Source organism: Lissotriton vulgaris, chromosome 9, assembly GCF_964263255.1.
Source record: "Lissotriton vulgaris chromosome 9, aLisVul1.2, whole genome shotgun sequence".
NCBI lineage: Eukaryota > Metazoa > Chordata > Amphibia > Caudata > Salamandridae > Lissotriton > Lissotriton vulgaris.
The window spans coordinates 935,429,048-935,451,659 of NC_141697.1; the positions used below are offsets into that span (position 1 = coordinate 935,429,048).

General features: G+C 46.0%; 1 protein-coding gene across 2 annotated transcripts in view; it reads right to left on the minus strand.

Moving 5' to 3' along the window:
* The window catches only part of LOC147692561 (acylamino-acid-releasing enzyme-like), a 520,252-nt gene that overhangs the window by 131,116 nt on the left and 366,524 nt on the right, over positions 1 to 22,612 (minus strand). The gene's annotated exons all lie outside the window — the stretch shown is intronic.

The window sequence follows — 22,612 nt, forward strand, 5'->3', positions numbered from 1 at the left end:
TGGCCAGCTTCTGTCTTTACCTTGACAAAGACCAGTACGGTCACCTCAGTTTTTCGTAACAGAACAAAGGGGGCGAGGTTTCTAGAACCTTCGCCTCACGTTGAGTGAAACATATTACAGCCAGAGAATGTTGACAGGTGGATTGGAGCTCACTTGTGGAGTAGACATACTGTCACAAGACAAACACAACCTGAGTCCCGGTCGAGAGTCCAAGCCCAGCTGTCAATGGGCTCCCCAGCTTGAGTTAGCAAGGATGTCGAGTGAACGATCAGTGAGGTGTTACTTACGTAGTTATGTAGTAATATTTGGAGGTCTGTATCAACCGATAGATGTTGCCTTCCTTTCCAAAATATTGAATTAATAAACATCGTGTGCCTTTACTAGATTAGGCCTCATGATGTTCCTATTAAATCCAATATCACATGTCCGGAATACGAGCTAAGCTGTTCAACTCAGTGGGCTTTGTGATTCTGAAGTTCATCTATTATCTAAGTCTGAATATATCAGTTTAGGTAATCAGTAGTAGGAATTTCAGGCCTAACCTTTTATAATTCTAGGGCTGTTAGTGAATTAGCATGTTTAATAGTGAAAAATATTAATCACTCATCAGTTGCTTTAGCAGAATTATTATTAGATGTGCATGGGCAAGAAAAGCTATCCTACAGAACAGAGCTGCAATTGATTATTTACTCTTGAAACATGATCATGGATTTTCAGGCTTTGAGGTAATGTGATGCTTTAATCTTTCAGATCATTATAAGTCAATTCAGTCCCACATTGAAGCTTTACACAAGTTAGCAAGTTAGCTAAAGATGTCGAGAAGGATGTAGAAAACGGATGGTGGGATTGGTTGTTTGGGTGGTTGCCGGATTTTGGCAAACTTTGGTCTGTGCGAGGCGGGATAATATTAGCGGTGCACAGTCAAAATATTGATTCCTAATTATCGACCTACATTAATATCAAGTTTAAAATATCGAAGGTGAAGAATATCGAGGTCAAGAATATCGTTGGACAGAATATCGACCCTAAGGTAAGTAATATCGATTTTTTTTATATCGATGTAAGTAATATCAAAGTTAGTAATATCGATATCAATTATATCAATGTTACTAATTTCGATGTTACTAATATCGATATTTGTTTGTTGTTATGTATTTTATTATGTATTTTATATGTATGTGTTATATGTTTTTTTTAAAGTATTTTATTTGTTTTAAATTATATGTGTACTATTTTCGGTATATTAAAAATTTTATTTTTAATTTAATTTTATGTTTTAGTGCTGGAGCGGGTTGTGGGTTTATAGGGGAATAGGGTGGGAAGTAATTTAAATATAGTAAATTAGTTAACAATTTTTAGTAATTGTAATTTAATTGTAATTAATTTTTGTGTTTAAGTTCTGTGGTGGGTTGTGGGTTTATAGGGGAATTGGGTGGGAAGTAATTTAATTGTAATTAAGAAATTATTTATTTTTTATTGGTATTGATAATTTTTTTATTTCTAATTAATTATTAATTGGTAATTAATTATTTTAATTGCTAATTAATTTTTTTATTGGAAATTAAGGTTTGTAATTGGTAATTACATTATGTAATTGGCAATTAATGTTTTTAATTGGTAATTAAGGTTTTTAATTGGAAATTACATTTTTTAATTGGCAATTCATTTTTTTAATTGGTAATTAATTTTTACAATTGGTAATTGATATTTTTAATTGTTAAATACTTTTTATTAATTGGAAATTTATTTTATTAATTGGTAATTAATTTTTCATAAAAAATGTTTATTTTAAAATAAATTTATTGTTTACCATTTTTTAATTGTTTTTTTTTTAAAACCTTTATTTGACATTTTCAACCAGATACAAACACGGGCCTACAACCCCCAGGGCTGGCCGCTAAGCAATTGCAACACAATACAACGATAAAAACTTCAGACCCAGCCACCCGGGGAGCATAGTTGCTACATCCACAATGCTTACTGGTTGGAAGACATATCAAATTGGGAACAGGATACAAAAGGTTTCATTTTATAATATGAGATAGAAGGATCAGGTGCCATACAATATCTCAAGCTATGAAGAGGGGGCGAGCGAAATAGCAGTGTGTCCACAGTTAATTTGTTTTCATGTAAGTCAGTGGCGTTTAAGCAGACGGCACCCGGATAAACAAGCATACTATTACGGTTCACGCCAACATTTATGCCCGCCCCGTGGCTCCGAAACATCGCGAGAGTTGAGGCACAGATGTGAAAGCAGAGATGGACCAAACAATGAACCCACTACACTGACCCGGAAAAAGAGAAAAGAAAAGGCCAAAGAAAGATAAGAAGAGAAAAAGGCCATAGAAACAAAGAAAAAACAAAACTCCCATCCCCCAGCCCCCCACCCTGCACCCCTGCAAATGACTACGGCCTACCCCCCTAGCAGCGTGCCTGTCGCCCAAGAACCGAAACCCGAAATATAGAAGAAACAGGGAAAAAAGGAAAATAAATTAAACCCCACCCGAAGAAGGGGAAATGGAGGAGGGCTTTATTCAACGCACTCCCGGTCTCTCGCCCCCGTCCTAGCCAACCCCGCCCCGGACTCCGTTAGTGCAATAAAACACTCCCGTTAACCAAATACCACAATGAACAACCCAGACAACAATCTCAGCCGTGGCCCGTCGATTAAATTCGCTGAGTCCGTCAGGGGAAGAAAGCCCCGTCCTCAAAATGTCGAAAGGTACACAGAAGTCGGCAGAACATGAGTCCACAGATGAAAAAAGAACAGCAGGTCCCAAATTAGTCGGCTGGTACCAACGATGCCCCTCCCCGTCTCTGAAACCAGGCTTTATCCCATCCGCCATCTTGATAGACCGACTGGGGAGGGGGGTCGACACAGTCCAAAACAGTTCACAGTACCAATTAAAAGGAACCGAAGTGGGGACAGCATGTAAATGTTCCGACAGTTGCAAAACCGGGGATTCCAACGGATTAATTGAGTCACCAAGCACAGTACTTTCGGGTAGCTCCACTGCGATAGGGGCAAATACAGCTTCCAGCGCCGGGTCTAAGGACGCCACCGGGGCGGCAATCGAAAGGCGAGCTGGCCGCCGGGTCTCGGGCGTCAAGTCAGGATCCGGTCTCAATCCTTTGATTCCATCCGCCCCCAACAACAGGCTGCAGGTCCGAGCTTTAACAGTCTCCAAAGTGCCACAAGGGCCTCCAGCACCGTCCGCATTGACGGGCCACTTTGAGCCTGCTCCGTCAGCCTCCATTTTTCCTCAGGCATGGTGTTCCCCACGGAGAGGCGCCTTCTCCGGGGGAAGATTAGGCGGAGCAGGAATGAGCCATGAGGGACAGACTGTTAGCGTGCAGTAGCGCGTAGTGAGATTCCAACCCAAGGGGCACCGGCGATATGAATGCCGGACCCCCGGTCCGGGACCCCCGCAACACAGCACCGTGCGTCACTCGTCACCTCACCTCCTATAAAGCACCAGGCAGCAGATGGTAGCAGAGAAATCCCAAAATTCCGAATGTTCCAGAGACCGGACCCAACCGCATTCAACAGTCCGTTGTTGTTCAACTCGGACCCGGCTAGGCCAGCACTCGAGACCCCGGCTTCTCGGCTGGGTTAGGCCTCAAATCGGTCCTCGACGTTACTCCGCTCCACGATGTCGGAGAAACTCCGGGATCACATCATCGGAGTGCAAATCGGGTCACACACACGGATCCGGGGCAGGAAATCAGAATAGGTGACAGGATAGTAGAGCGTGGGACGGAGGTCAGCGGAGCCGGGAGACTATGCGGCCATCTTGGTTGGTGTCGTAGCTCCTCCCTCCATTTTTTAATTGTTAATCAATTTTTAATTATCAATATTTTTTTTGTTTTGAAAAATATTTTAGTTTTAATATTTATTATTTGGTAATTTATATTTAATATTCATTATTTATTGTTATTTATTGTTAATTTATTGTTAATTAATTATTAAATTTTAATTGTTTTTAGTAATTATTAATGGGTATTTGCAAATGATGTAGAGTTATTTAAAAATTAAATTTTTAATTATTTTATTTACAGCAATTATTTATAAGTATGCTATATTTAACTTCTACGCTATCCAGTGCTTTCCCTACTGTTGCACTCTCTGGAGTGGGAATGGTAATTTTTACCCCTACGCTATCCAACGCTTTCCCTACTTTTGCACTTTTTGGAGTTGGAATAGTAATTTTTACCCCTACGCTATCCAACGTTTTCTCTACTGTTTCACTCTCTGGAGTTGGAATAGTAATTTTTACCCCTACGCTATCCAACGCTTTCTCTACTGTTGCACTCTCTGGAGTGGGAATAGTAATTTTTACCCCTACGCTATCCAACGCTTTCCCTACTGTTGCACTCTCTGGAGTTGGAATAGTAATTTTTACCCCTAGGCTATCCAATATTTTCCCTAAGTTTGGACACTCTGGAGTTGGAATAGTCATTTTTACCCCTACGCTATCCAACGCTTTCCCTACTGTTGCACATTTTGGAGTTGGAATAGTAATTTTTACCACTACGCTATCCAACGTTTCCCTACTGTTTCACTCTCTGGAGTTGGAATAGTAATTTTTACCCCTACGCTATCCAACGCTTGCCCTACTGTTGCACTCTCTGAAGTGGGAATAGTAATTTTTACCCCTACGCTATCCAACGCTTTCCCTACTGTTGCACTCTCTGGAGTTGGAATAGTAATTTTTACCCCTACGCTATCCAACACTTTCCCTACTGTTGCACCCTCTGGAGTTGGAATAGTAATTTTTACCCCTACGCTATCCAATGTTTTCCCTACTGTTGCACTCTCTGGAGTTGGAATAGTAATTCTTACCCCTACGCTATCCAACGCTTTCCCTACTGTTGCACTCTCTGGAGTTGGAATAGCAATTTTTACCCCTACGCTATCCAACACTTTCCCTACTGTTGCACTCTCTGGAGTTGGAATAGTAATTTTTACCCCTACGCTATCCAATGGTTTCCCTACTGTTGCACTCTCTGGAGTTGGAATAGTAATTCTTACCCCTACGCTATCCAACGCTTTCCCTACTGTTGCACTTTTTGGAGTTGGAATAGTAATTTTTACCCCTACTCTATCCAATGTTTTCCCTACTGTTGCAGTCTCTGGAGTTGGAATAGTAATTTTTACCTCTACGCTATACAATGGTTTCTCTACTGTTGCGCTCTCTGGAGTGGGAATGGTAATTTTAAATTCTATGCTATCCAACATTTTTATTACTGTATTTTTGTCACTTATGGATTTTGAATAGTGTGCTGACTCCATCTTGCACGTAGCTACAAAGTGGGGAGGGGATGTTTTCGCTCTTTACTTGTTTTCGCTCCTCACCAATCAGAGTGAACTTGAACATGTTGTGTGGGATGCATGCTTGGTACCTTTCAGGGCAGAGATTTGTGTTGCCAGTGGAATGAATAGAATGTACAGCTCTGTCTCGGAGTCAAAATACAGGGGCCCGGACAGTTTCTGTCTTGACCTTGACAAAGGCCAGTATGGTCAGCTCGGTTTTTCGTAACAGAAGAAAGGGGTCGAGGTTTTTAGAACCTTTGCCTCGCATTGAGTAAAATGTATTATTGATGGAGAATGTTGACAGGTGGATTGGAACTCAATTGTGGAGTAGACATACTGTCACAAGATGAAAGGAACCTGAGTCCCTGTCGAGAGTCCAAGCCCAGCTGTCAACGGGCTCCCCAGCTTGAGTTGGCAAGGATGTCGAGTGACCGATAGGTTAGGTGTTACTTACTTTGTGTATATAATTTCTATGTTTCTTTGCTCTCTTTCACATGTGTATATGCTACATGTTATTCTGGTTTTGTGCTTAAGTTACTTGATATTTGGGAGTCTGTATCAACTGAGGGAGTCTGTCGTAACTCAACCCTCATATGTCCAGGATAACACCAATATTTTAAACATCCTGGACACTGGAGTATAATCCTGAGCACCAGTCTTTGGTGACTATAGACCTCGATTCCCCGAATACCAGCATGGTGGCAGCAGCACGTGGTTTTATGACACACCGCAGTCTTTTGTGTTACAGTGTGTGGAGCTGGCCCTCACCAGAAATTTCTTTGGCTCTAAGAACCAGCTCTACTTGCAGGTATTCGGGACCTCTATGGGGCTACTTTTACGCCCAGCCTGGCCTGCATTTATGTCAGCCAGTTCGAGGATAACTTAATCCATGACATCTCCAATCCCGTCCAACAGAACAACTCCCTCTGGAAAAGGTTCATTGATGATGTGATATGTATCTGGACTGGGCCTGAGGTTAGATTGTCGAACTTCCTAAAATGGCTCAATGAGTTGGATAGGTGCCTTAAGTTCACATGGACCACCAGTAAGCACTCTGCTGTCTATCTAGACCTGGACATTAATGCATCTGATAACAAACTTCATATATCCACCAAAAAATCCACTGACAGGAACTCACTGTTACACTACCTTTCCTTCCATCCTAGGGCCCTGCTGGATAATATTCCCGTGGGGCAATTTTACGCTATCGCAGGAACTGCACGTCAACAAAAATGTACATGGAGCAGTCTGAGGACCTGGTAACAAAGCTTGAAAACAGAGCCTATCTAACTAAGGTGGTGAAAAGAGCTCGTAAGAGAAAGCTAAGCACTCCCTGTGAAGCCTTGCTGGAAAGGAACGAGAGGCATAAGGAGATCTGCTTGCCAGTAGTTACGACTTTTGACCCAATGTCAACAAGAATCAGACAGATCATTAGAAAACACTGGGCATTGTTGAACACGAGTGAGGGGGGCGTGGCTGAGCACGCAATGGTGGTAGAAGTGCCTGGGTAGAGCTCCGTCAGAAGCTTCCCTGCCACAGGCCATTTCTCCGCAAAAAAATATCCGTTTTGGCCTGAGATAAACAGCGAGTGCGTCTGAAACGCCCGACATTAGACTGTGGAAGTTTGAGCCTATATGCTCCTACCGAACCGCTCCGACGGTGGAGAATCCTGGACGCCCTGCTCGCGGGCACTTTCGGCCGGCGTAGAGAAACACTCGAGGTCGGGGATCCGACAGGCCTGCTGGGCCCTGAAGCGGTAAACAACACTCGGAGAATATCGGCAACCCTGATGCCCACATAGGAAGACTGGGGAGGCATCAAAAAGGCGGAATGAGATTGCCCCACCCCCCTGCCGACTGCTGTGCGGAGAGGTTAGCAGACGGCGACTACTGGCTGAGGGTTGCGGCGGCGCTGAGGCTGTTGGATTTGCCTGTAGCCCACAGCAAGAGGACCTGAGGTGTGTCCCCTTTACCTGGTGGGGGCTGGAGCTGTCCAATTGCCCCGGACTCCACCGCTGCGTTGAAGATACGGCACCCCTATTGAGGGACGCTTCCGGTCGGCGTTGGGGGCTGCCTGGGACCGGGGACGCAACCTGTCTGCGGAGCCCTGGGGAGACGAGACACAGCGGGAATCACTGAGCGCCGTAGCGCTTTGGCCGGAGACCTACTGGATGCTGCAGACGGTGGTAGGTGACTGCGGGTTTCCCCGCCGTTGCAGAGACCCGGGGCAGCTGTGGTCCGGGTCGGTGGAGTAAAGGAACGAAGCGGGTTGCGCCTGACCCCCTCCTGACCAAAAGGGGCGAGGGGGCTCGAGGTTACGTCCCCGCATACACGGAAGACACAGAGAGATTGGGATTCTCTCTCCGCGTCGCCCTGCCGCTTGCACAACACTGGAACTAACGCACTTTTGAGACACTTTACCACACGGACCCCGCCCTGAGACCGGGTACATATAGATAACCTACCCTGTCAGTGAGACGAGGGTGCGCTCTAAGTGGCACATCCAATGACACATAGCACTACGGTGTCGGAGGAAGACCCTCAAGGTGTTGTGGCGCTGCAGTGGTACCTACCCATACACTTAGCGGTCTTCCTCATGTCTGCACTGGTTGATGGCTTGAAAGCGGTCATGACTACGGGATGCATGGAGGAGCCGGCGCAACTATTAAGAAGTGGAAGGAGAAACAGCAGAGGCCACTAGCTGATCTCCCTGACGTGTTGCGGATGCTGGCCACTGAGACGGACAGGTGAGCACCTGACAGATAGAGTTGCCCCTCCTGGGGTGCGTTGCCCCCTCCGCACAGGATCATTACGCCAGACAATTACTCGCCGACTGACGGCCCCGTTGGCCCTCTTTGGCACCCAGGAGATAGTACGACTAACTTGAAATTGCTTCAACATCTGGCAGCGACCGGTCCCGCAGTGGGCTTACCCACGAAGGTCCTACAGAGCACAGTAGCCTTCCATTCCTTTGCTGGACTGCACGACCCACTCGGGGGGCCGTCTCCTCGCGGGCTGCGTAGGGGGGATCCCCGAAACGTACCCTTGACCGCGCACTTCGGGACCTCCCATGTCTGCGGGACCTAAAACCAGGGCTGGGACCGGCGGCACTCAAGTGAAGGGGAAGATGGCAAAGCAAGCTGAACAGGACCAGACAGCTTCTAAACTGGACGCGATGTTAGCAGCAATGGAAAGACTGGAGGAGTCGATGCAGCTGACCCGCGCCTCCTTAGAGACTAAAATCGACAGCGTGGCCATAGATCTGACGCACCTCCGAGCTGACCACAAAAAACTCTCTGAACGGACGACTACCCTGGAGGCTACAATGACAGATCTGACTCCCAAGATCACTCAGATGGATAAACACGTTCAAGATCTCCTAAACAGGGTGGAGTTCCTGGAGGATCGTGCAGAAGATGCAGAAGGGAGGGCGAGAAGGAACAACATCTGAATAGTGGGCCTGCCGGAGAAGTGGGAACCTAGAGAAGCGCCGGAGCATGTGGAGAGATGGCTCAGAACCATTCTCCCGCAAGACACACTCTTGCAACACTTTGTTGTGGAGCAAGCCCACCGTGTGTGGGCCCGACCTCCCCCTGTGGGTTCCAACCCGAGGCCAATGTTAATTCGCGTACTGAACTATCGGGACCGCGATGCCATTCTACGTGAAGTTAGGAGGCTGTCCGAAGTTAGGGTTGACAATGCAAAAATTGTGTTCTTCTCGGACTATACGATACAGGTGCAGCGTCAACGGCACTCATTTTTGGCGGTGAAACAACGGCTCCGTCACCTGGCTCTCAAATACTCCTTACTGTTCCCTGCACGCTTACGAGTTGTGGCCCAAGACAAGACACACTTTTTTAACACTCCAGAAGCGGCTGAGGCTTGGCTTGACTCGGGCATCGACACCGAACCTAGCGGGTTGCCCCAGAGGATGCGCCGTGACAGAGGGGCTCGACGGCGTCGGCGAAGGAGACCCTCAGCAGCGCATTCAACACATGCGGAGTCAGAGGTGGGCCCTACTCCTGAGCATCGACAAAATGAACAGCAGGAGGCTCTCCGCATGGTGGCGGAGATTAGTGGCTCGTTGACAGAGGATCCAGCCCCAGAAGCTAACCCGGAAATCCTGGTGAGTGATGACGAGTATCTTTACGGATTGACTGACTCCCAGGTGTCAGGGGATCCCCCAGATGTTACGCCACAGACTACTGATCTGATACATTGACACTGCTTTAGTTTAAATGATCTGCTGTTGGGACACAGAGACTCGCCTGCAGCCAATGGGCTACTGGAACCGAGAGACGCTAGCGAGCTGCTGGAGAGGCTACTCTTGTGCGACAGTGAGAGTTGAACCTGAATGCTGTGGGCCCGAGTGCCGAGCCTAACATTTGTGCCCCACTCCATCTTCGGGAACTTGTCCATCTCCCTCCCAATCGGCTAGAAATCTCGACGTTATATTTGACACATCACTGTCCATGACTCTACAGGTCAACAGAACAGTGGCCACTTGCTGGGAACAGTGGCCACTTGCTGGGGGGTCATTAAGATTCTTAAAAGAATCCTGCACTATCTCTCTCCCCAAGCACGTAAGCAGACTGTGGTTGCATTAGTGGGTTCCAGGTTGGATTACTGTAACGCTCTTTATGCAGACTCCAACAAGGGCCTCATTCAGCGCCTTCAGGTCGTCCAGAACGCGGCTGCAAGATTTGTCCTGGCTCTACCCAATGCATCCTCTGCTACAATGGCCAGAAAGAGCCTGCATTGGCTTCCTATACAACAGAGGATCTCATTTAAGATCTTGTGCCTGGCCTATAGAGCTCTCGCAGCTGGTCCTTTGGACCCTCTGGGTTCCCTTCTAACTCGCCATGTGCCCAGTAGGACCCTGAGATCGTCGGAGATGAATCTGCTTGTAGTTCCCCGCGCTAGGAAGGTCCGTTGGGGCAGCAGAGCATTTTCCATCGTTGCCCCTCGGTTGTGGAATTCACTCCCATTGGAGATTAAGGCGCAACCGTCTTTGTCCCTCTTCAAAAAAGCGCTCAAAACTTGGTGCTTTATCAAGGCCTACCAGTAAGAGAGTATATTTGCTCCAGCTAGCTTCTTTTTGGTTAGGCGCCTTGGCGCCCACTGGGCTTAGTAGCGCTATATAAATTTGTTTTCATTTCATTTCACTGGGGGCACTCCTGCTGCTGGTGAGTCCCTGGACTGGGCGTAGGGGGCGGACGTAACCCCCGGAGGTGAGTGCCTACCTACGCCCTGACCTGCACAACTGCCGAACACTTGGTTCCTGACCTGCTCGAACTGAATAACCCACACACTGGGAACACTCGCTGTTGTAGGGCTGTATAACAATGTCTGCCTGTGGTGGGGAGACTACACCCTCACCCTGATTGCATGACCCCTTTGTACACTTAATACTACAAACTCAGTAATCCCCCCCCTTGAACTTACGGACAATTAGTGCTCACTAGAGCGTTTGGACGCTGCCGACCTTTTGGAATTATGGTTATGTTTTCAATGTTTATGAGACTGGTGCTCTTTTCCTTTACCCCAGATGTGTGCTTGCGGGGCGGTGGGACTAAGCGGGAGATGTTCTGGACACTGTATGGCTGTTTGATCTGCTGTGCTGTGGGTTGGGGGGTGCGGGTGGGTGGTGGGGGCGGGGTGTGAAGAAGCGGTGTTGTAATGTCTACAGTTAAATTTTGCACCTGGAACGTGCGTGGCATGCATACCCCCTCACGCCGTTACCAGGTATACTCATATCTCAAACGACACCGGGTACAGGTAGCGCTGTTACAAGAGGCACACTTGACAGACAATGAGGCACGCACACTGCGCCGCAGGTGGCGAGGGCAACTGTATGCCACTGGTTTCTCGGCATATGCGCATGGATCACTGATATGGATTCGCCCAGGGGTCCCCTTTGCTCTCGCCCAAAGTAAGATAGACACTGAGGGTAGATACGTGATGCTTCAGGGTAGACTAGATGGACAGCAGATAGTCATAGCCTCTGTTTATGCTCCTAACATCGAACAAGGACGTTTTCTAACACAACTGTCGACAGCAATAGCGCCATGGCCGGGAATCCCACTATTGATGGGAGGTGACTATAATTGCGTACTGGACGTCCAGTTAGATCGCTCATTTCCTCCTCTAGCAAGCGCGTCAATGGTTGGAGCATCACAAGCGTTTGCTGACTGGGCGACACAGTGGGATCTCCACGATGCCTGGCATAGTCGCAATCCCAATACGAGGACCTATTCGTATGACTCGGGTGCACATACACTACATGTCAGGCTTGACAGATTCATGCTGTCTGGTGACTTACTACCTCATGTCACGGATTCCTACTATCTGGGGCACACTCACTCAGACCACAACCCTCACGTTCTTGACTTTGCATGGGAACGCCCGCACCCACCGATCCCCACGTGGCGACTCCAACCAGATGTCTTACTAGACGCCCCATTCCGGGAATTACTTTCGAATCGCATCTTACAATATTTTGAGGATAATACTGACACTGCAACCACCCCATTGGTTGAGTGGGATGCGTTTAAAGTGGTCACACGCGGTCATTGTTTGGGCACGCAGGCGGGAATGAGGCGCCAGGTGGACAGCGATTTCACGAGGGTAGAGTCCGACCTACTGGTTGGCGAACAGGAGCCCGCGGAAGGGGATGACACAAGGCTAGTGAGTGCTCGCGAGCAACATGCGCTACTTCTAGAGAGACTGAAGAACTTAAATTATGCTGTGCACTCGGCACGCACACACCACACTGGGGACAAGCCAGGCAAACTATTGACTTGGCTAATTCGACGAGACACACAAACGTTACCGGTACTGTCAATAAGCACCACGCAAGGTACCGTGGTATACACACAGAGGGCCATACACGAGGCTTTTACGGGCCACTATGAAGATCTGTACCGTTCCCGTTTACGAGCCACTGGAGAGGATATCTCCAGGTACCTGTCGGTATTATTGCTACCAGCGGTCACTAATACACAACGCGAAGAACTGGGCGCACCACTCGGGGCAGAGGAACTTCGGACTGTTATATTCTCCCTCTCCAATGGTAAAACCCCAGGACCTGATGGCTTGCCTGCGGAGTTTTATAAGGCCTACTCTACTATCCTCATCCCTGAGCTGTTACGGATGTATACGGCAGCAGTAGAGGATGCTACACTCCCACCCACTCTGAATGAGGCGAACGTGATATCGCTTCTGAAGCCTGGCAAGGACGGGCTCGCCATGGGAACTTACAGGCCGCTTGCCCTCCTTAATACAGACTACAAGATCCTAGCGTCCGCGCTGGCACAGAGACTGGCGCCTCTGGTCCCCACACTAGTGCATACCGACCAGAATGGTTTTGTACCCACCCGCAGCATGTCTTATAATATTAGATGACTATTTCGAGTGCAAAGCCTGGCGGTAACCCGGTGGCCTCGCTCGGGATGTGTGATTCTAGATCTTGAGAAGGCGTTTGATTCAGTGTAATGGCCCTACCTCATACAAGTACTGGAAAAATTTGATTTGGGCACTGCCTACATCCGGATGGTGGAACTCCTTTACTCTGGCCCGGTGGTGCGTGCACGCACAGGCAGACTTTTCTCTGACCCGGTCCGTGTTCGAAGGGGTACCAGACAGGGATGCCCCCTCTCCCCCCTGATTTTTGCACTTATGATGGAGCCCTTGGTAGCGCAGTTGCGTGCCTCTGGTGCAGATTGGGGGATCCCCATAGCTGATGGGATACACTCAGTATCATTGTATGCTGACGATTTACTGATCTACGTGAAAGACCTGACCCGCTTCCCATGCAAGCTCACTAACATATTTAGCACTTTTGGGGATGTGTCAGGACTTCGAGTTAATTGGGCGAAGTCAGGTGTGTACTCTTTCGCTGCGGACACCCCAGAACACGACATTACTGTAATGGGTGTGCGACTTCTTTGGTATCCGACCTTTTTCAGATATCTGGGGATTCAGGTTTATCGAGAACCCGCTGATCTGTTGGAAGGTGACCTCACAAGAACAATTTCGTCACTTACGGCACAGGTGTCCTTTTGGAACTCTCTCCCATTGACTGTACCCAGTCGCATTACACTGGCAAAAATGATCGCCCTGCCTAGGTTGCTGTATTTCTATGCAAATCTGCCGATATATGTTCCTGCTCGCACCTTCAGTGAGCTGGAAACATTAACCAGACGACTGATCTGGAACACAGGTCACCCCAGAGTTGCGTTGAAGACTCTATATGCAGCAACGGAGAGCGGGGGTTGTCGGTTCCTAACCACGAATTATATTACCTGGCAGCGCAGTTGCAATGGGTCACTTACTGGCTGAGCGGGAAAAATTTGGAGGATACCGCCTCGGACGACACAGTTATGACGACCCCACAGATACATGCGTTATTTCATCCCCTAACTAAGACCCGCGGCCCTGACCAGCTGTTCCTCGCAGTGGCGAGGAAGTGCTATGTGAGAAGTCTGAAACTCACAAGTACTACCACACTGTATGCACCCAACCTGCCGCTACTGGGTAAGCCTTGGGAAGGTGGCACACTCCCGGAACCCGTACTGGGTAGCTGGGCGGCGGTTGATCTGGAGAGTCTGGGCGACTTGTATGCGGATGGCACGCTGCTTTCTTTTGCGACTCTAGCGGATAACACAGGCTTATCAGCTGGGCAATTCCTGACGCATGCGACACTTCTGCACACATGGACACAAGCCTGGGGAACTTTAACAGAGGAGCCGCCAACGCATCTGCTCATTCAATACCTACATGTAATGGGGATCGGCTCTCACATAGTACATTGGCTCGCCCAGGCACTACACGCACACACGCAGTTCTCGTCACAGCAGCTGCGGGACAAGTGGACAGCCGATAGAGGCCGGGACTGGACTGACAGGGAGTGGGGGCAGATACTAGCCGGGACACTGAATATACCGCCAGTGCACGCTTCAAAATCATACAATATTATACACCGTGCCTGTCTGTCTCCAGATAAGCTCAATTGATATTTCGGGCTTAATACATCGGCGTGCCCCAGGTGCGGACTTGTGGACGCACAATTTTTACATATGATGTGGACGTGCCCTTTATTACACATCTACTGGACAACAGTGTCAGGTACCTTGGCGAAAGCGGCAGGAGGCGACTTACCACACGCATGGGAAGCTTGCCTATTGGGTTTGTTCAAAAGAAAGAGACAGACAAAAGTCCAGGAGAGATTCTGGGACCGGGAGCTGATAACTGCGAAACGCCTCATTACTAAGCGATGGAAGAATAGTACACCCCCCCAGGCGATACTCGTTTGACAACTGGGCAAGGGCGGAAAGTGTAGCACTACATAGAGAGGAGACGGCGGGGCTCCGCAAGTATCCCATAGCACTGGACTGGGACAGTACCTTGACGGCTTACCACCAGGCGTGTCTGCAGATCGGAATTGTTTAGGCGCTGGTGCCCCTCTTCGCATACTTCTATCTGAGTTCCCCCCCTCCTCCCCCTCCTTTCCCCCTGCCCCCCCCTCCTGCTGCGCACCTGACGGATCTTAAAGTTTAACTCTCACTGATGATATAGCGCCATGCACACTTGTTCCCTGCCTGCCCCGGGAGCATCACATGTACACACACGTATACTGTTAGACGCCGCCCAGTCTCTAGTTTCCACAAACTTAAGTTTGTTCTTTCCATTTGTTAGTTCAGTAATACAGATTTGGATATATGTTGCATAACTAATGTGCCCACTTTACCATGGCCTACAGCCATAGCATGACATGTGCTCCGAACTGAACATATCCTTGATATACTATTGGGAAACAACACTCGCTTTACCGCGGTCACTGTTGATGAATATTCTCATTTTTTATATGTCTGTAACGGACACTGATATGCTGTTTTAACTACGTCACTTTCAATTTGATCCTCATAGCCGAACTCCTACATGTGTATAAGGAACCGAAGTGATTTGTGACAATTATTCTGTATTACGGCATAGCTACTTATTCTTTACATATGTGTAATGTTAAAATATGACAAAAATGCAATAAACATATTCAAACAAAAAAATTGTTGAACACGAGTGAGTCCAAAGTGCCACCCCGAGGTTTGCATTCAGGAGAGCGTTCAACTTGAGAGACCAGTTTGTCCATCCAACGTACAAAAGAGTCTGGCATTCCGTCTGGTCACTTCCCATGTGGTGGCTGCTCGGTGACAACAAAAAGTGTGCAATTGGTGAATGGCAAGACATGGCACTTGATCAAATTTAGCAATTGCAATACTACCAATATAATATATAGACTCACCTGTGTATGTGGACTGTATTTTATTGGTCTAATATCCCGTAAAATCAAAGTAAGGATTCAGAAACATATTAGCACACTAAAGGTAGGAAAACTGACCACACGCATGGTTCACCACTTTCAAGAGCAGCAACACAATTTTAGGGACTTGAGATGGACGGTGCTAGAAAGAGTAGTGGGAGATGCACACAGTGTGGAAGGCATACTGGCAGGGAAGGAGGAACAATGGATCTTTTAAGAGAAGGTGGACCAAGTGGGCCTGAATGACTATATCGAATGGAACAAAGTAGGTAGATAGTCCATCCGAGATGTGTACAATGTAGCTTTTCTGGATCTGATCAGAAAAACAAAAGGAACCTGCTGATTGTGGGGGTTAAAATACCACAGGGTTTCAGTATCCCAAATGAATTTTTTCAGCATTGTCATTGATGGCAGTGATGGTAGGTGTTTTCTATATAAATAACAATTCTCTGCCATTGCAGACAGAAACCAGGTAGAAGCAGAATAACAGTAACGATCTGTATGGTATTGGTGGATGAGTAGTTACTGTGTCCAACATTCCTACACTACCACTATGGCATCTAAGCAATTTTTGTAACCATGGTACCTGGGGTGCTGTAAGGTGGGTCTCCACAAGTGATTGTCTCCAGTCATGTAGTTGAAGGGGGCCACTGTAAATGCATTACGTGTGGAGCTCTACAACTGCAGCAGAACAATAGTAGCAAATGACATGGTACTGGGGCATCACTGTCAATGTTTCCAATACGGTCTTATCATCCACAATGGTATTTTCAAGATAATTGATGCATTGACGGTAGGGTCTTCCCACAGAATTGTCATAGGTTTCTTATTTGAGGAAACCCACTGAGGAAAATCATTGTGATAATACTATGTATAAAATCTTTACATGTGATTGACAATGTTCCCGATATGATGGTATTTTATAATCAGGACACTTAAGGCATTGATGGTAGGGATTTCCCACAGAATTGTCATGTTTCTAATTTGAGGAAAATATTGAGGAAAATCATTGTGAACACACTATGAAGGAAAATTCTACATTTAAATACGCATGCACGATACCATTCCAACATGGCACTGACTAACGATTCACTGAATGGATCATGTTGTCATGAGGTCATTAGGTGGAGTCTTGTATGCCCTTCCGGTTCACGCTATTGAAGAAGCACGCAAACGCTATGGGCGACTGAGTGGAGGGCAAGCTGGACTCGCGCTGCTACGCTGTAAGAGTATGTGTGCGTGCCGAAGGGCGGTGAGAGAGCCAGGTGGTTTTGACACTCACTAGATGCGGTATTGTATATGCGGGTGCATTGAGTCTTCAGTGACCCATGGATTGGAGCGACTAGACTTTTTTACAAAGTCGGCGTACCTCAAACTGGGAGACATGAGGTGTGAGTGCCTTAGATGTCCGATGGTGGTCACCACATCATTTATAAATACGATCATAATACAGAAATGCCCATATGTTAGTCGGTATAAATATTAAAATACAGAGCAGAATAAATTAATGGATGGTAGGCATATGATTCCGCATGCGAAGAGGAAAATGCGAAACACTCAACAAAGTGTACGCACTTATTGATCCACATGTGTGTATATACCCACAAGTTGACGGGCGGCGACTGCGTGTGTCCATGGGGGTTGTGTAGCTAATGAATCGAGGAAACTCCCCAGGAGGCGTGTTGCCGGTATGAATTCTGATGGCAACCACCTGGTAAATATACCACTACTATTGAGCTTTGTGCGTTACTGTCTTGGCAAAGTTGCCTGGTAATGTTTTAATGTTTTAAGATGTCCCTACTGGTTGGCACCATCTTTTTTCTCTATTTGTCAGTCACCATAGGCTCAGCTTTAAGTACCAGTGAGGTGAAGACTGGCCCTGAGCCCTGATGAAATTGCCGCAAGGTATTGGCAACGAAACATGTTGGCCTTTCCTAATTGAAATGGTCTGAAACATACCGTTCTTTTTTAACCTGAGTGTGCTCACGGCATCCAATAAAGTATGCTTATTTGCGAGTGAGTCAAAACTCATTTTAGCTTGGAGAAGCAAGTTTACCCTTTCTCTCACTACGGGGTTCAATTGGTATAGAATGACACAAGCACTCTTTGTGCATCCTTTCACATATCACTTTTTATCTTTTCTTTTTCTTCACCTCTCAAGCATAAGTCTGACACTAATTTCATTTCTTCACGGTCATGAAAGTCACCAATGATGAAAAACGTGAGCAAACTAGCGAGTACCTACCAGCAGCTCTCTTGGTGATGCTTACGTGAGGTAATTTCTGACCGCTCACATATTTTTCTTCTTGAATACACTCCCAAGAGGGTTTACAAGGGTGGGAGACTGACAAACATTCAAAATTGGACACCCAGGTCCGGCTGCTATTGGCATTTCTCAGAAGCCTGCGTTTGGGCAGAGATATTATTATACTGTCCCTAGGATCCTTGAAAAGGTTTTTGTGTCCTCGTACAGTCAGGTCTTTGTATGTATTGATCAAAATGAATGGAACCAGAGTCTCGGTTGAGAGTCAAAGCCCAGCTGTCAACGGACTGCCCAGCTTGAGTTGGCAAGGATGTTGAGTGACCGATTGGTGAGGTGTTACTTACTTGGTGTATATAATTTCTAAGTTTCTTTGCTCTCTGCAATATGTATATATGCTACATGTTATTCTGGATTTGTGCTTAAGTTACTTGTTTTTTGGGAGTTTGCATTAACTGATATATGTTGCCTTTCTTTCCAAAATATTGAATTAATAAGCATGTGTGTGTCACTTTAAATGCACCTGAATTTGTTTTCTTGCCTCGCCTTAAAAGAGTGCTGGGTCTTGTTTTATCACCTCATCTTTTGGGAGCTGCTTTACTTGTGTTATTTAAAGGTGCAGCAGTGCATTTGCCTCCTCTCCGGAGAACAGGTTTTAGGTGTGTCCTATTGTGTTAAATTAAAAGCACCACAGTCCCCATTTCACTGTCTATGTCTTCTTGGTTTCCTCCCCCCAGCTTCTGGAATGTCAGCAATACACTTCCACTGTCTGGGAAAACAACCTCACCTGCATCTTGTACACATGGATAGGTAACAATTTCCAAAATGGAACCCACACAACTCTGGTTCACTCAGAGATTCAATGCATGCACCACCCAGGCTATACACATAAGCACACATATGAGATGATAGCACTAGGCCCAGGGTTAGCAAGTAGATGTGGTCCAGGTCCAGAACCTCACTCATGTCAAGGGACAGACCTAGGCCTACATGCGCACCAACATTAACGTGAGGCTGGGGTCAAACATTAAAACCAGGATACCAGATACTAGCAATTGGGCACTCAGGATCGGGGAACATGACTGTTGACTGTACATCATGCAGCGGACATTCCCATCCCAACACAGTGAGTTTTAGATTTGTTGGATAGCAACTGATGGGAGGAATAGTTTATAATCTAAGTATTCTAAGTATATGCAAGACCTCCAGTATTCTTCAAGTGCATCTGTATCCAAATGCACATAATTTGTGGATTAGATGCACCTTGGTGTATTTTATTTGTGTGGCAAGCTGGCTACTAGAAACATCTGGGTCGGTCATGAGGGGGCTGGGTAACTTTAATTCTGAGGCACTTTTACAAGCTTTTACATGTCTCCAGGTAAACCAGTTGGAACAAATGGGAATATTGGAGGCTAAGTGGGCATGAACTGCAACCAGTGCAAGTCGTGATAGTATGAGAGGTTTGGGAATATGATACAATTTCCTTTGACATCCCAGTTATGCCACAGGGACAGGGGAATACTTATATAAGGTGTATCCCCCTGGCACTACCTAGAGGAGACTTGATAGTTTCCATAACCCCTGCTGCTGTGTTGATCCCTGTTCTCAGGTGCCTGCGCATATATGTTTTTTTTATCTGTGGCATGGGTAGTGAGGATGGGGAACGGTATTTTTAATGTGACTTTTTAAGAATTAAAGGCCACCATGGCCATTCCCAAGATACTGCAGCTTGTTTCCATGCCAGGGAGTGGTAAGCTATCTCCAGAGGGTGACTTCTAAATTCAAGAACAGAGCTTGTCAATGAACACTGAGACACAGTTCATGATGGGTGGATGTACCTATGCTTCATAGATGTATCACTTTGTTACTGTATCCTGGCCAGAAGGTGTTGAGTGAGTACAGGAAGAACCAGCCCAGCAACATGCCTCTAGTTACAGCAGGCCTTGTGGCAAGATCACTTGTGTAAGATAAAACACTTTATTGAAACTTAAAAGTCCAACATGTGTTTAATGCATGGATAGCAGGTATGCAATCAAAACAATGTGCAAGAACTGTTGTTTCAAAGGGCATGAGATTCCGTCCAAATCTGTTGCCGTATATAATGCAGAAATTCATACATTTTACACACACTTGTATACTGTTTTTCTCAATGCAAGTCAATGGAAATGTGAGCAGGCAACTGAAACTGTTACTTTGAGCAAAAGTAACTACTGAGCAGAGGATGAGATCTTCTGATAAGAAATGATGTTAAAACTCCTTGAAGACTAAATACAGAAATATAAACAAGGGCTGTCTCCACTACTTTCAACGATTCACCTTTCTGCCCAGTCCCCAAAACTAGGCTGAGCTTACTATACAATGAAGCAAATGTGCAATTGTACAATACTGACTAAAATGGATTCTGGGCCTCAGAAATACGTGGAACTTTGCAGACATATCCTAACTACTATGTGCACTACAATTTGATATAAAACAATATTGAAATTCAGTCATGAAACAGATCAGCACATGTTAAGGCATACACGAGCATTGGTGGGTCCATGATAAAGCACTGTCATTAAGGCACAGAAATAAATGATTCTATTTTCTCAATAGTCAGATGCAATGGGTTAAAACCTGGAAATAGTGGCATACCTTTCTTATTGCATGTGTGTTCCTCCATCAGAGCATGCTTGCAATAGGAAAAGGACTGTAAGGTTGTATAGCGCTATATCAATGACCCACTTATAATATACTTTGTTCCCCTCACTACATGACTAGAAACCTCTTTTCTGCTTTAAAATTGCTTCCTTTGAGTCTGTTTTCAAATCATCTCGACCACCAGCATCTTCCCCTAGATTTAGGTTTTTTGATTTCTTCTTTAGGGGGGAAATCTACCTCCTGTAAGATTCCCTCTTGGGATAGGACTTGGGGTTTCTAATATCAGTACATTTTCTTTTGCAAGCTTCACTCCAAAACTCAATCATGTTCTCAGTGCTTCAATTCCTTATGTCTTTTTAACTAGACGCTTTTTGTTCCATTTGAGCGACATCCTCTCCATTTCTTGTTTCCCCACGGAAGTAAGACTTCTATGTCTCCCACAGACTCGGCTAAATGCCCCTCTCTTTCTGGCTTATCTGGGACTTCTACAAGATGGAACTATAAATTGTGTTTCTCCTACATCTGATAACTATGTATCTCTCCAACTAATCAACAGTTTCGTGAGCCTTTCACATGCACTAGCCTTACTGATTGCCAGCCTCCCCCTCTCTGGGACTTGCTAAAGCAACACTGCTACACAAGGTCTGTCTTCACCTGCCATCTGTCATTCTGTTCAGCTGGAGCTTAATATGATGGAGCAAGTGTCTCCGATGCAGGCCTTCAGACGTGTCTGGGTTTAATCTTTCCAACCATATCACACTACATTACATATTCAGAATATTTCATAACCTTGCCCACCATCTCTGGTGACTACTGAACACTTGTGGAATACAGATTAGATGATTTTGAAATTAAAGAAACCCATCTCCCTTAGTGTCTTTTGACCAAGCCTTATTTTAGAACTTGTCAGTGAGATCATCATGAATTATACATATTGTTTAGTGATGCTAGGCTTGTCTGCATTTTGATTTTCTTCGCAATGCTGTAACATTACAACCATGGCATTGTTTTTTTGCACCCTTGCCACGTTCTCTGGGGAAGTTAAATTTAGATGACCCTCTCTGGCATGTCAGTCAGGGCCATAATTATATAGATGGCACATTTAATCTTCTTTGAGACTTATTACAAGAGAAATTCGGATTGTGTTGGTTAATAGGAAGGATAAAGAACCATCATCTCAAAGCTGCACTGGTAGGCAGCCGTATTCAAGAAAGGGGTGGTTAAAGGTTATAGTGAGTACTGTTTATTTCTTTTTGACATATTTGTCTAACAGATTCATGGGAATATACCTGGGTGTGAGCTCATCCTACCCAGTAGCTTTAGACAGCATCGCCCCTCTGGTTCGTACTCTACCTCTATACTATTGCTCTTATGACACAATCCTGAAACGTTCCCTCCTCTCATCTCCATTGACTTAAAGCCAGATTTACAATGACTAAATATGAATGTAAACATACAATCTCCTTCTGTAGTTATTGGCACCCACATGCTGGTTTTCTTCACTGGGTTATTCATGCCGAGCTTCCTTTGATCAGAATTCCACAAGGTATATTTTCGCTATAGTTAAATCTCGTATTATGTCAAGCAGTGAGTGTGCCATTCTGCTCCTCGGGTATAGCCCCGTTCGCTGACTGGATCAATTAAAACAGATTCGTTGAGTTAATATGTGAGCCAGTTGTGGAGATGTTCAGTGCACTGGATCCATATATTCATCACTAGCTTCTCCTGAGGGCCTTCATGTCAGATCTCTTCCTCAGAGATACACTTTATACTGACTAACTAATTGAGTCACAATTATTTTTGGGTGGGTGGGAGATGAAAAAGTAACAATCAAGTAGACAAGTAGCTGTCTGAAGGGTGCAGAGCGTCTCATTATGTGACAATATTGTCTGGTCAATACTGTTCATTCTTCTTGGATGGTACAGAGAGACCTCAATGAATCATTTATCCGAGAGGCCTCCTGTCACCTCATATGACTGCATGTTTTGGTATCAGTCCTCACCATATCAACTCTGGTAGAATCACAGATCTTTGCCTCTCAGCAATGTATTTTAAGGTGTGATCAACTGGCTTGAAGATCA